We start from the raw sequence: 12,275 nt of genomic DNA on the forward strand, positions 1-12,275 counted from the left end.
GCTAAACTGACCTTCTCTATATAAAGATAATTGAAAATGAATCTTGATGTGAATGGAATGGGAGAGGAAGCAGGAGAGGGGAGGGTTGCAGGTGGGAGGGACGTTATCGGGGGGAAGCCATTGTAATCCATAAGCTGTACTTTGGAAATTCATATTCATTAAATAAAAGTTAAAAAAAAGAAAATAGATCTCAGTGTAAAGTAGGAATGGAAATTGGAGAGGAAGGAGGAAGAAGGATGTGGAGATTCACAATGTTCCTAAGGTTGTATTTATGAAATGTTTGAAGTTTAGATACCTTAAATAAAAGTGTTCTGGGGAAATAAAAGAAAAAATTCATTTTGGCTATGAAATAAAAATAAATTAAAGGAAAGTAAACTGTCTGTGTGTATCATTTTGGCTGAAAATACAATGTTTTGCCATACTTAGTTTTAAATCTTTGTGGAATAAATTATTAAGAACTACATAGTAGCTTTGGGATCCACAAGGAGAGAAGGCCTATACTTCTGGGAATGGAGAGACCCTACCCACACTTCTGGGAAAGAAAAGTCCTTGTGAAGGTCCACCGGTTGCCTAAAGGTCAACCCACGAGGATCAGACCTGCCTCAACCTTTAACCTCTATGCCCTATATCTATTAAAGGAGCCCTTCCAACCTCTGATGCTCTGTTGGGGCTGGGAAACCTTGCCCAGGAGCGGAATCCCAATAAAAGCTTGTGAATTAATTGATTCATCTGCCTGGGAAGGTTTGTTATGTGCCAGAAACCTTCCACTGCACACTACCATAGCATGAATGTTCAAAAGTTATTTTAAAATTTGCTATATATAAGAGAAGTTGAACATTTTTCATTGGATTATCATTTATATCCCCTGCCTATATTCCTGCAGAACTATGGTCTTCTTTCTTGGTATTTGTTGAACACTTTATTTAGTGCAGCATTAAGCCTTTGAGTCAAATGCAAGCTAAAACTATACTATCTCAAAATAACAAATAAAATATTACTAGGTTGAGCAATAAAATGAATCAATAAAATTGTAAAACAGAATGATAAAAATCTGTAAGATGGAAAGTTATACAGTTTGAAAAAGAAATAAATGATGCCTGCTGCAATGTGGATGGGTTTGAAGCCAGACTCCTATGCTACATATTGATCAGAATTATTCAGAAAAGGTAAGCTCAGAGAAACTAAAGAAGATGATTGCTTGCATGATATGAGTTTGAAACTGACTTCTTATTGCATAAAGTAATTTTATAGGGTGATGAAAATGTCTTCAATCCACTTAGACAAGACTATTGCACGAATGTGTGAACATACTATGCACAATCTGAATGTTCAATATGAATATGCATGTACTTAAATGCTTTTGACTTATCCAGTTTAAAATTGGTTCATCTTAGCTATGAGAATTTCACATTAATAAAAACAACATTGTGTCGCATGTGCAAGTGAAAAAATAAAACTTAAAACAAAGACAAAAACAAAAACCAATATATTGATGAAAGAACATACAGTTAATGATTCGGTGCCATGTTTAAATGAATATTCCATATATGTTTGATAAAGACATCATTTCAAAATAGCTCAACAATGAGAATTTATTAAGATATTTTGGGCAACACAATATCTCTACAGAGGAACACTGTATGACCAAGCACCTCCCGTGTCTGGAAAAGGAATCTCACTTAAATGACAATGTCAACAAAGAGATGTCAAGCACTCAATAGCCAGGGCAAACAGAACATAAAGCTTGTATAATTAGATGTCTTAGCAAATATGAACAATTACATTGTCTGTACATTGATAAAAAATATAAATTAATTCAGTCTCCACCATTTCAGGGATAGCCTTTTAATATAAAATAACATTGTCATTGTAGCCTGGATGAAAATTTACATCATAATTTATTTTTACTCAATATAAAATTTTTCTCTAAAATCCATTACTAACTCTGAGAGGGAGAGAAACACAACCCCATGCCTGTCCTGGACTGAGGCTACAACCAACAACAGGCAGTCAGACCCCAGTTTTTCACATAGGTGGCCAGGACCAAGTTAACATGAAGATTCAACCCTTCCTTCCAGGGTCCCCAGGAGTCAGACGTCCATGTCAGGAGCCAAAGCCAAAGGTAGAAATTTATGCCATGCACTCAGAATGCTAGGATAATGTCCAATACAATAAGTTTTTAAAGGAAAAATCAATTTTAGTTCCCCCATATTTCTGGAATGCTATTTCAGAGTGGATTCTTGGTACTAAACTCTAAATATATGATAATAAAACAAGTGGAAAAAATTTAGAATCCTTTAGAACTTGCTTTTTTCTTTAAGCCTTTCAAAGTGTTCTTCTCAGGTCTAATAAGAATAACATAGCACTTGGGAAAAAAGATGCAGCCTAGGAGCCCTGCACTGGAGGCCAAGATGGAGAAGACCTCCACGGCCACCATGACCTTCCCCTTGGTGCTGTGGTAGACAGGCAGGAAGGTCACCCAGACGCTGCAGAACACCAGCATGCTGAATGTCAGGAACTTGGCTTCATTGAAGGTGTCAGGCAGATTCCTGGCTAGGAAAGCTACAGTGAAGCTGGCCAAGGCCAAGGAGCCCAGGTATCCCAGGACACAGTAGAAGGCAGTGGCCGAGCCCTTGTTGCACACCAGGATGATGTGGCCAAGCTCAGAGTGTGTATCTAACTCAATAAAAGGAGGATAGGTTCCCAACCAGATGCCACAGAGAGCCAGTTGGATCAAGGAGCAGATGGGAATAACAGAGTTATATACGCCTGATACCAGCAATCTCCTCATTGTTCTTCCAGGTTTTGTAACCTTGAAGGCCAGAATCACAGTGATGGTCTTGGTCAGCACAGTGGAAAGAGCCACTGTGAACACAAGGCCAAATGCTATTTGTTGCAGGAGGCAGGTGGCTGTGCTGGGACGGCCAACAAAGAGTAAGGAGCAGAGGAAGCACAGGAGGAGGGTGATGAGCAGGATGTAGCTGAGGGTCCTGTTATTGGCCTTGACGATGGGAGTGTCTCAGTGCTTCACAAAGACCCAGAGGACCGCAGCTGTGAGGACAGAGAAGCACAGAGCCATGCAGGCCAGAGCCATCCCCAGGGATTCTTCAAAGGCTAAGAAGGTCACCAGTTTAGGGAGGCAGCGATTTCTTTCCTGGTTTGGGTACTCATCGTCTGAACACTGCATGCACTGCTTTGCATCTGATGAAGGAGAAATACTGAATTTTTACTTTGCAGAAATTTTGAATTTTTTCCTATTGTCAAAAATGGTCAACTCTGCAATGCCAGTGGGAGCTTGTGATGTATACCAGGGCACACCCAATCAGGTTTCTGCATTGCTGACCAGGGAGCATGCCCATCGGCAGATTGGAATAAACTCATTCAAACAACACCTTCAGGAGATGGGGGCTCGGTTAACTCATCCTGTGACACAGTGCTGTTCCCACGAGCATGGATGCTTTCCAGCCTTTGTCTGTACTATCTCCTAAGTCAGCCTCATGTCACATCCTGTATCTCCATGCTTCAGACACAGAAATAAATAACCCAAACCTCGCAAGATAAACTTACCATCATCAATACTCCAATTGCTAGCATTTCCTGACTGCATACTACTTGATATCTGCAGAAAAAGTCTTTTCTCATTTTATATTTTTATTTCCTTGGGAACCTTGTTTCAATTTTAATGTAATCTTGAGGTGCATTTTATCAAGTAAGCAACATTTGGATTTGAACAGAGGTTTTTTTTATAAATAAAGAAATTTGAGTGCAATTGATAATTTATCAAGTTATTGATTGAGAAATTAGATATTTTTCAAGTTAGTACATAGTATAAATTAATTTCAAAATGAATTTATTAATATATTACATTCTCAGGGTCACAACAATTGCATGATAATTACTATAACATAATTCTCACCAATTCTCATGTTAGTATGATATTAATAAAAGCAAAAGAGCTAACATTCCATTCACTGGTACCATTTTAAGATACTTCCTTTTCTCCACCTCACCTCTACCTTCCTCCGTCCCTCCCTCCTTTCCTTTCTTTTTTCTCTTTTCCTTTCTTCTTTTCTTCTTTTTCTTAATTCCTTCCTTCATTTCTTCCTTTTTATTTTTTGAAATAGCATATTTTTAATTTACATTATAGTCAAAGGCTTAAAACTCCACTAAATCAAGAATTCAACAAGTAAAAATTAATAAGACTATAGTTCAGTGGGAATGGAGGCAAAGGCTATAAACAATAACCAAAACAAAGTGTCCATTTCACTTATACATATTAAAGTTTAAAATAATCGTGGAAACTCTGAGTAATTTTTTATTTTGTATTTTTTGAACTTTTCACTCATTTTCATGAAATCATGGCTTGTTACCCCATTGTTCTTGTGGATGGTGGGGAAAAACGTCAGCTCTGGACACCATGTTGTCTCTCTTGAAATAACATTTCAGTGCCAGTACGGCAAGAAATAAGTCATAGAGACAAGTCAATGAATGGACATATCTCTGTTTTAGTTAAATACAGAAGATGGGCTCCGGCGCTGTGGCATAGCAGGTAAAGCTGCCTCCTGCAATGCCAGCATCCCATATGGGCCCCGGTTCAAGTCCTGGCTGCTCCATTTCCAATCCAGCACTTGGTTATGGCCTGGGGAAGCAATAGAGAGTGGCCCAAGTCCTTGGTTGGGCCCCTGCATCCACATGAGAGACCCAGAAGAAGCTCCTGGATCCTGGCTTTGGATCACTGCCACCCTGGCTATAGGGGCCAAATGGAGAGTGAACCAACAGATGGAAGACTCTCTCTCTCTCTCTGTCTCTCTCTCTCTCTCTGCCTCTCCTTTTCTCTGTGTCAATTTGATTTTCAAATAAGTAAATAAATCATAAAAAATACAGATGATGATATTGGGGTCTGGCTATACTTGTCATAAGGTTTTGATTTAGGTTTTGTAGATGATACTTCTTCAATCATACAAGATCCCAATGTAATTTAGAGTAAATCTTTCTGGATTTCTTATCTTGAAGTACTCATTCCTCCTCTTGGGGTCTCCAGAGGCTCTGTCTTCAATCTCAGATACTTTATACAGTATTTGCACATACAAGCAAGTATTGTTTTACAACATGTTTCCAGAATTAGTTTTTTTTTTATTCTTTTTACTTGTTATTGAATTTTTGTTAAAAAAAAAAGCATAGGTTAACTCTGTTCAGTTATCTTCTCCATGACCAAAACTATTTATTCCCTCTAGGAAATGAATAAAGCCAGATGGTTGCTACTGCTAACACAATGGGAATTGAGATGCTCTTTTGGAGGTAATCAAATCATTACTAGGTCTATTTCTAATATTTTGAAAAAAAGAAATTATTTCTCAATGAGACCTTGCATAGTTTTTACATTCTCGGTACATTTTGTTTGATAGGTAATTCTTTTTATGTTTGTCTTGTTCAAACATTTTTAATGAGTATGCCAAACTATATATTATAGCAGGATGTGATATGCATACTTCACCTTGAATCTTTCCTTTAATAAATTCTAGAAATCTAAATGTAACTGTGGTACTAATTAGACATCCTTAATACCATGCACAAGATTAATGAAAGTGCAGGAAGGAATATGGTATTTCCACGATGACATACAAGTGCTTGCTCTGTGCTTATCATGTGTTTGTAAAGATGAATTGGTTTCATGATCTACAGGCACCAATAGAAAGTCTTGATTATTATACTTCCTGAATTTCTCAGCTGCAATATAGCAGGTTCCACCTGCAAATCTCAGATGATGACTCATCTAATGTGTTGTGATGTCTTTTAGCATCAGTGCTAAAGTTGACTTTCTAGAATGAGCACCACCAGACAACAGCTTAAACATAAAGAAATAGCTGTAGTCATCATAAATTGATATATTGAATTAACAAGTACATATGTGCATAGAAAAAATGATGCACTAAAAATTCACTGGGTCCTACTGAAACTCTTTGGTTTCCCTTTTGTGGAGAATTAATTAGGACCATAAATTATGGATTGGAAATTTTCTACCTGTCTGATTGGCAATTTCTCTCTCGGGACACAAAACACAAGTATAGCAGCAGATAGGTCTTCCTTCCTGTGACATTTTCCTGAATCCAGGACCACAGCTCTGGCTACACACAGATCGAGGAGTCTGAAGGAAAAAGAGAAGCATGGTCATGGTTTGGTTTATTATCAGCCACCGTGAAGGATGTCAGTAGAGCCCTCCTCACTACATAACACCTTGGTCTTCAATTGAAAGTCACAACTATATCCCCTCCTCCTGTACCTGTGGTCAATACCTAGACATCCATTTCAGTATTTCAACTATTACCACTCCTGTTTCACTGACCCTGATTCCCAAGGATTACAAAGGAACCTGATCATTTCACACTTAATCTCCTCACAAGACTACTCACGGATCTCTCTATGGGTATTCCTTGTCAAAAGAGAATCATACCACTTTGAATGCAACAGGCCATTCTATCATCTCTTCATTGATAAGTAAGCTTTGTTCATGTGGATTCTTGGAGGAAAACTCTCCAATTTTAATAAGCAAACGAAGACCACTAGGAAAATTCACAACGTTCTGGATATAGTAATGCACCATGTGGTTTCTTGTTTCATGGAAGGATACATCATCTCCAGCGCTGTTTGTAAATTGGATTTTCCTAAGAAATGGATGGAGCTGGAGGACAGATATAATTGAAATACAGAGCACATCCAAATTAGTTGTTGGAAGTCAGATGCTCTAAACAAGCCCTCTTTCTTGTCTTCTGCATTCAGATTTTCCATTTGGTAGAACATTAGTTTTCTTTGGATGGTTAAACATCTCCTGGGTTCAGGTACTCCTCTGCTCCCTCAACAAAACATCAAAGAGTGATTGTCCCCAATCAGAAAACTATAGTTTTTGGTCCAGAGGTTGACTGGAGCATAGGCTGTATTGCAGCCTTGGTCATGAAAGATTGGTTGGGGCTTTGTGGAATCTAACTCTACTGTTACTAGTTTGGAACCACATAGATGGCTACTGAAATAACTTGATAGGTGTTATGATATATCACAAGTGTGCATCTACATAAGTTCTTCATAAGGTTCAAAATATAGTTGATGATTAGTGTATTTTGGTTGGGGAAAAATTAGAGATTTATGCATGATTGTTTCATAAGATATTTTCCATCAAGAGACTCAAGACAACTGGTAACACCTCAGAGGTCCATATTTATAAATATGTACATTATGTACATTACATATATCAGCAATATGTCTTATACCTTATAAGGTATACCTTAACACAGGTTGAATGTGGTACAACATGGTGTTCTTCCTTTCTTTGGTTTTGGGTCACTTATTCTGATGACTGTGACTATCTTTGACATATCAGGAAGTATGGTATGACTAAAGGCAAAATTTCAAATCTTTGAAAGCTTATTATGTTTTATATAGTATGTGTTAACCTTGGACCTTCTAGATCACAACACACCTGCTATGGGATACAACTAAGTTCTTATTTTTTAAACAGTTTTCACTTAATTTTTAAGTAATGTAGAGGACAAAATTCACAAATAATTCAAAATTATATCTATGGAAGCCTTCTTGAAAAATTCATTTTCTTTACCAAGGTTTGACTCTAATCATGTGGATTATAAAATATGCTTCTTATGAGTAAAATATAATTAATTTATGAAGTAAACTTTCTCATGTTAATTTTTGCATATACATTTTACCTTTTCTACATATCACACTTATTTAATTTATTCTGCAAATTTATGAATGTATTTGTTCTTTGCATACACAAACAGAAGTTCCTAAATACATTCTATATATAGGGAATGGATTATGTAAGCTAGGGTTAAAACCCAGACAGATTCATTTGTAATCCAGAGGGCATATCCTGTGCTTACGTGCATCCTCAGTAGTCTCATGTGTAAGAAATGAGACTACAGTCCATACTCCCTGATTGCTGCAGAGTTTGTAAGGACAATTGGTCTAACATGCTTTATTTCCCATCCATTTCCTATCATGTTTAGGATATTATGTGAAATCCATGTCTATTTTCACAAAAAGTATCTTATCTCATTAAGGGCTGAGGCCACAGATTATACAGAATTATAGATCAATTTATTAATCAATAATTAATTATTGATCTAAAATCAATTATATAATAGTTAATTATTGATATAATAATTAATTGTGTACTATATTATATAATTACATAATGTATATAATTAATTTATATTATGTATAATTAATCAATTATAGATTTGATCAATATTTGCAACAAAATACATGGAATTGAAGATCACTATGCTGAGTGAGATACTGCAGGCCCAGGAAAGAAACATCAGATGTTTTTCTGATTTGTTCAAGTTAATATACAGAGTACAAACACTGTGATGATATCCTAGCATGTTGTTTCCATGAAGCATACCATGTATATGATATATACCCTAATTTCCCTTTATTAGGAACATTGTCATTAATCCCTCACCTTTTTAAATTAATAGTCCTATTCCAAGAAAAAGCTGTATATATGAATATATATAAATATCTACATGTGATGTACACGTAGCAGGATGCCAAAATTGTTAAATTTTACAAATGAAAAATGAATAGAAATGAAAAATAATTGGTCAATATGTCTTTTTTGGCTTTATATAAATTCCAAAGAATATTAGGGAATGACAACTTTTTATCTGTTGTTTACTCATGTGTTTCATTGTATACTTTACAGTATTTCAGCCAGCATTAGAAACTTTTCTAATATGATTTCTGATTAGAAAGTAAACATTCAAAATCTACAGTGACTGAAATTTCCAGCCAAAGCCAACAATCACAGATATACCACTAACCAAAAGAAAGAGCCCACATTCTTTTGTACCTAATCTCTCTGAACTTGAGATGAAAAGCAGGGTCATGATGCTGTACCTCAATAAAACATCTCTAGATTCCATCAAGTGGCCAGTGCTTGTTCTGTTCTAAGGGAGATTTACCTGCCAGGGAAGAATCATGGGCTGGGCTGCTTCTCCTGGAGATCCCGTTTCTACTTTCTCCAAAAGCATTTTATGGAGGACATGAGCCACTGTGTAGACAGCATTGTAGACTAAATAGCTGGAGTCAGATATGGTCAACAGGTCAATATGTCCTGGAAGAAACTCTAAGGAAGTATTTCGTGAGCAGGTTCCAATACGTCCACAAAATGACCCTGCAAGTGAGCAGTCCAGATGGAAAAGCCATAATTTACTAAAGTAAAAGTCTTCTGGGTAGTGGGAAGGGTTTGCCATCTTGACAAAATGTTTGAGGCCAGGGATTTCTTCCTTGTGGAGTGAAAATGAGAAGCCTCCATGTAGAGAGTGCAACATGTGGTTTGTCTCAGACATAACAAGATCCCACTTTGATGTCAAGATACACACCTTCCCCATGGTTAAAAAGGACCTCACTGAAATATCCACAATGATGAGACCTCTTACATCACCATAGAGTATATGCACATTTGCAGATGAAGCTCTGATGCTACTCATGAAAGTGAGATCACTATCCCCATACAACTTCTTTGTGACAGGGAGCTTCACTGTAAAGGCCACACAGACACTTTTCTTGAGCATCTCTGCTTCAAAGTACTGAAGGAACTGCTCTCCCTTCATGTCATCAGACACAAAGAGAGCCACCCACATCCAGCCAAAATGCAGCAACAAGTAGATCATTCCATGGCCCAAAGAGCTGTCACTGGTGGCCATCTGATAGAGTGAGGGAAACTGGTCCTTATCATTTAGCATGGGATCAAAAGGACCATAGGTGAGCTGAAAGCAAAGAAAAACATGATCACATTTTTGTGAGATTTGTCTTATCTCACTTGGAAGTGAGTGAAAAAAAATCTCCCCAAGGTGAGCTTTAAGTAGGTTACTATTGTGTGAAAAGAAAAAGTGCAGTGAGATGAAAAATCTTGCTATATTGACCACAGAGAAGACCATGCTTCATATGCACATTACTTTAGGTTAATAAATGTGACTCCTCATCCTTAGCTTTAAAGAAAATCTGTCAGTTTCTGTATGCTCTTCATGTCCTGCAGTGGGGACTGAGGAATAAGAAACTTTGGATGCTGCTTCACCCAGCCAGTGGTCTTTCCCACATCCTTGCCCAGGGTGACTGGTGGAGCAGAGCCACCTTCTCCATGGTAGATAACTTTAGACAGAAATCTCTACTGTGTTGATCTCTTGGTATTTGGTGTACACGGATTACCACAGGAATCCTGCATTGTCTCCAAGAATACAATTACCAACCCTCTTTGATTTGGGGCAAAATAATTTTTCCAAAACAGAAACTTCCGCTCACCATGTGGTCTATGTTTGGCAGGCACATTTTCTTGTGTAGTGTGTCCCTGGGGAAGTATTTTTTAGATACTGGTGCAGACCTAGGGAGGAAGTGATAATGTCTCAAGTCATTGGGTCATGGAATTCATGTGGAATGACTTCCTGGTTCTACACATCTGCTCTGGCAGACTCAGCCCAACATCATGGCAGACATTTGGTGAGCAAACCAGCAGAGCTGGTTATATTGGAGCCCCTTGTCTGACTGGCTGCTTCGCTGTCTCCTGAAGATTGGATTCAATGTCCACATGTTTGATATGTAGAGTTGTATATGGCATGGCCACTGAGAATGTGAAAAAAATCAATCTGTGTGCTTGTGACTAATTAGGATTGAAAACATGATTGGTTGAGCTCCAGTATAACTGGATATGAGTCTCAACACTCCATGGTGGAGCCAGCCTTGTGACACTGTGTGTTAGCCTATCAATGATGATACCAGCATCCAATTTTAAATTGTCAGTTCAAGTCCTGGCTAATATGCTTCCAATCTACTTGCCTGCCAATGTGCCTGAGGATTCAGCAATGTGTTACACAAGTACTAGGCCCCTTTCTACCATGTGGTATAACTGGAAGGAGATAGTGGCTGCTGGCTGCTGGCTGCTAGCTGCTGGCTGGCTCAGATCTAGCTGTTGTGGGAGTTTGGGGAGTGACACTGTGGAATAGGAGATCCACCCCACCTCTGTGTGTATGTGTATGTGCCTTTCCTTCTTTCTCCATTGCTTTGCCATTTAGATAAACAAATATAGAAGTCTTTTTAAAAATAATTTTTCACTGTTACACTCAGTGTTTTCCCAAAGAGAACCAAGAGGTAGATCCCCATATCCATTAGTCCTAGATCTCTGGGTGCCACCTGAGACAGTGCTGTCCTAGGATGGGGCATGTCTGTGTGCTGTGGACATTTTTTATGAGGCATAGAGGTGAGAATATTAGATAGTCAATGCTTCCAGCAGGTGGGAGATGGTTACACAGGCCCTAGACAGGAATATTAAGAATATGGTCAGCCGGCGCCGCGGCTCACTAGGCTAAACCTCCACCTTGCAGCACCAGCACACTGGGTTCTAGTCCCGGTTGGGGCACTGGATTCTGTCCCAGTTGCCCCTCTTCCAGGCTAGCTCTCTGCTGTGGCCAGGGAGTGCAGTGGAGGATGGCCCAAGTGCTTGGGCCCTGCACCCCATGGGAGACCAGGATAAGCACCTGGCTCCTGCCATCAGATCAGTGTGGTGCGCCAGCCGCAGTGCACTGGCTGCAGCGGCCTTTGGAGGGTGAACCAATGGCAAAGGAAGACCTTTCTCTCTCTCTCTCTCTCTCTCTCTCACTGTCCACTCTGCCTGTTAAAAAAAAAAAGAAATATGGTCAACATATCCTGCTATTTGCCTTTATTCCTTATCCTTCCCTTGTTAATAATCTCATGTCCCTGAAAAATCCATGGGATCTCTCCTATACCATGGTGGAATATGCACACTTGGCTGCCCCATTTCCATTTTTCAGAGGTGAGAGAATGGTGTTGGAGGAGATTCAACTATTGTTCTCCAAATTCACAACTCATTTACCTGTGGGGTTTTGTAGAGCTCCAAAAGTGTTCCAAATTCAATGGACAATGCTGATGTGGTTCCAGCAATGATGGCAACATGTCTTCCTTGTTTATGGCAGCTGTAGTTAGGAAAAGCCAGATTCATCCCAGCCAACCAATACACTAAACTCAATAAGGTATACTGTTCACTGGCAAAGGCATTGAAGAATTTGAAACCCAGGGTCAGGTTGGGGAGTAGCTGGGGGTCCTTATTGATCTCCTGGATGGCAAAGCGGAAGGCCAGCACGTATTGGTAGCTCTTCCACAGCCACCTAAAAAGAGGGGCAGCATCAGGGAGAAGGTTCAGAGCATGGAATTCAGAGCAACAACACAGCCACGCCCTGAAGCAG

General features: G+C 38.8%; 1 pseudogene; it reads right to left on the reverse strand.

Moving 5' to 3' along the window:
- Positions 1–2,287: 2,287 nt before the first annotated feature.
- LOC149121514 (vomeronasal type-2 receptor 116-like) lies at positions 2,288–12,031 on the reverse strand (annotated as a pseudogene).
- Between the last annotated feature and the right edge of the window lie 244 nt (positions 12,032–12,275).

Source organism: Oryctolagus cuniculus, chromosome 16 (assembly GCF_051225735.1).
Source record: "Oryctolagus cuniculus isolate XC-2025 breed Fujian yellow rabbit chromosome 16, ASM5122573v1, whole genome shotgun sequence".
Lineage (NCBI taxonomy): Eukaryota > Metazoa > Chordata > Mammalia > Lagomorpha > Leporidae > Oryctolagus > Oryctolagus cuniculus.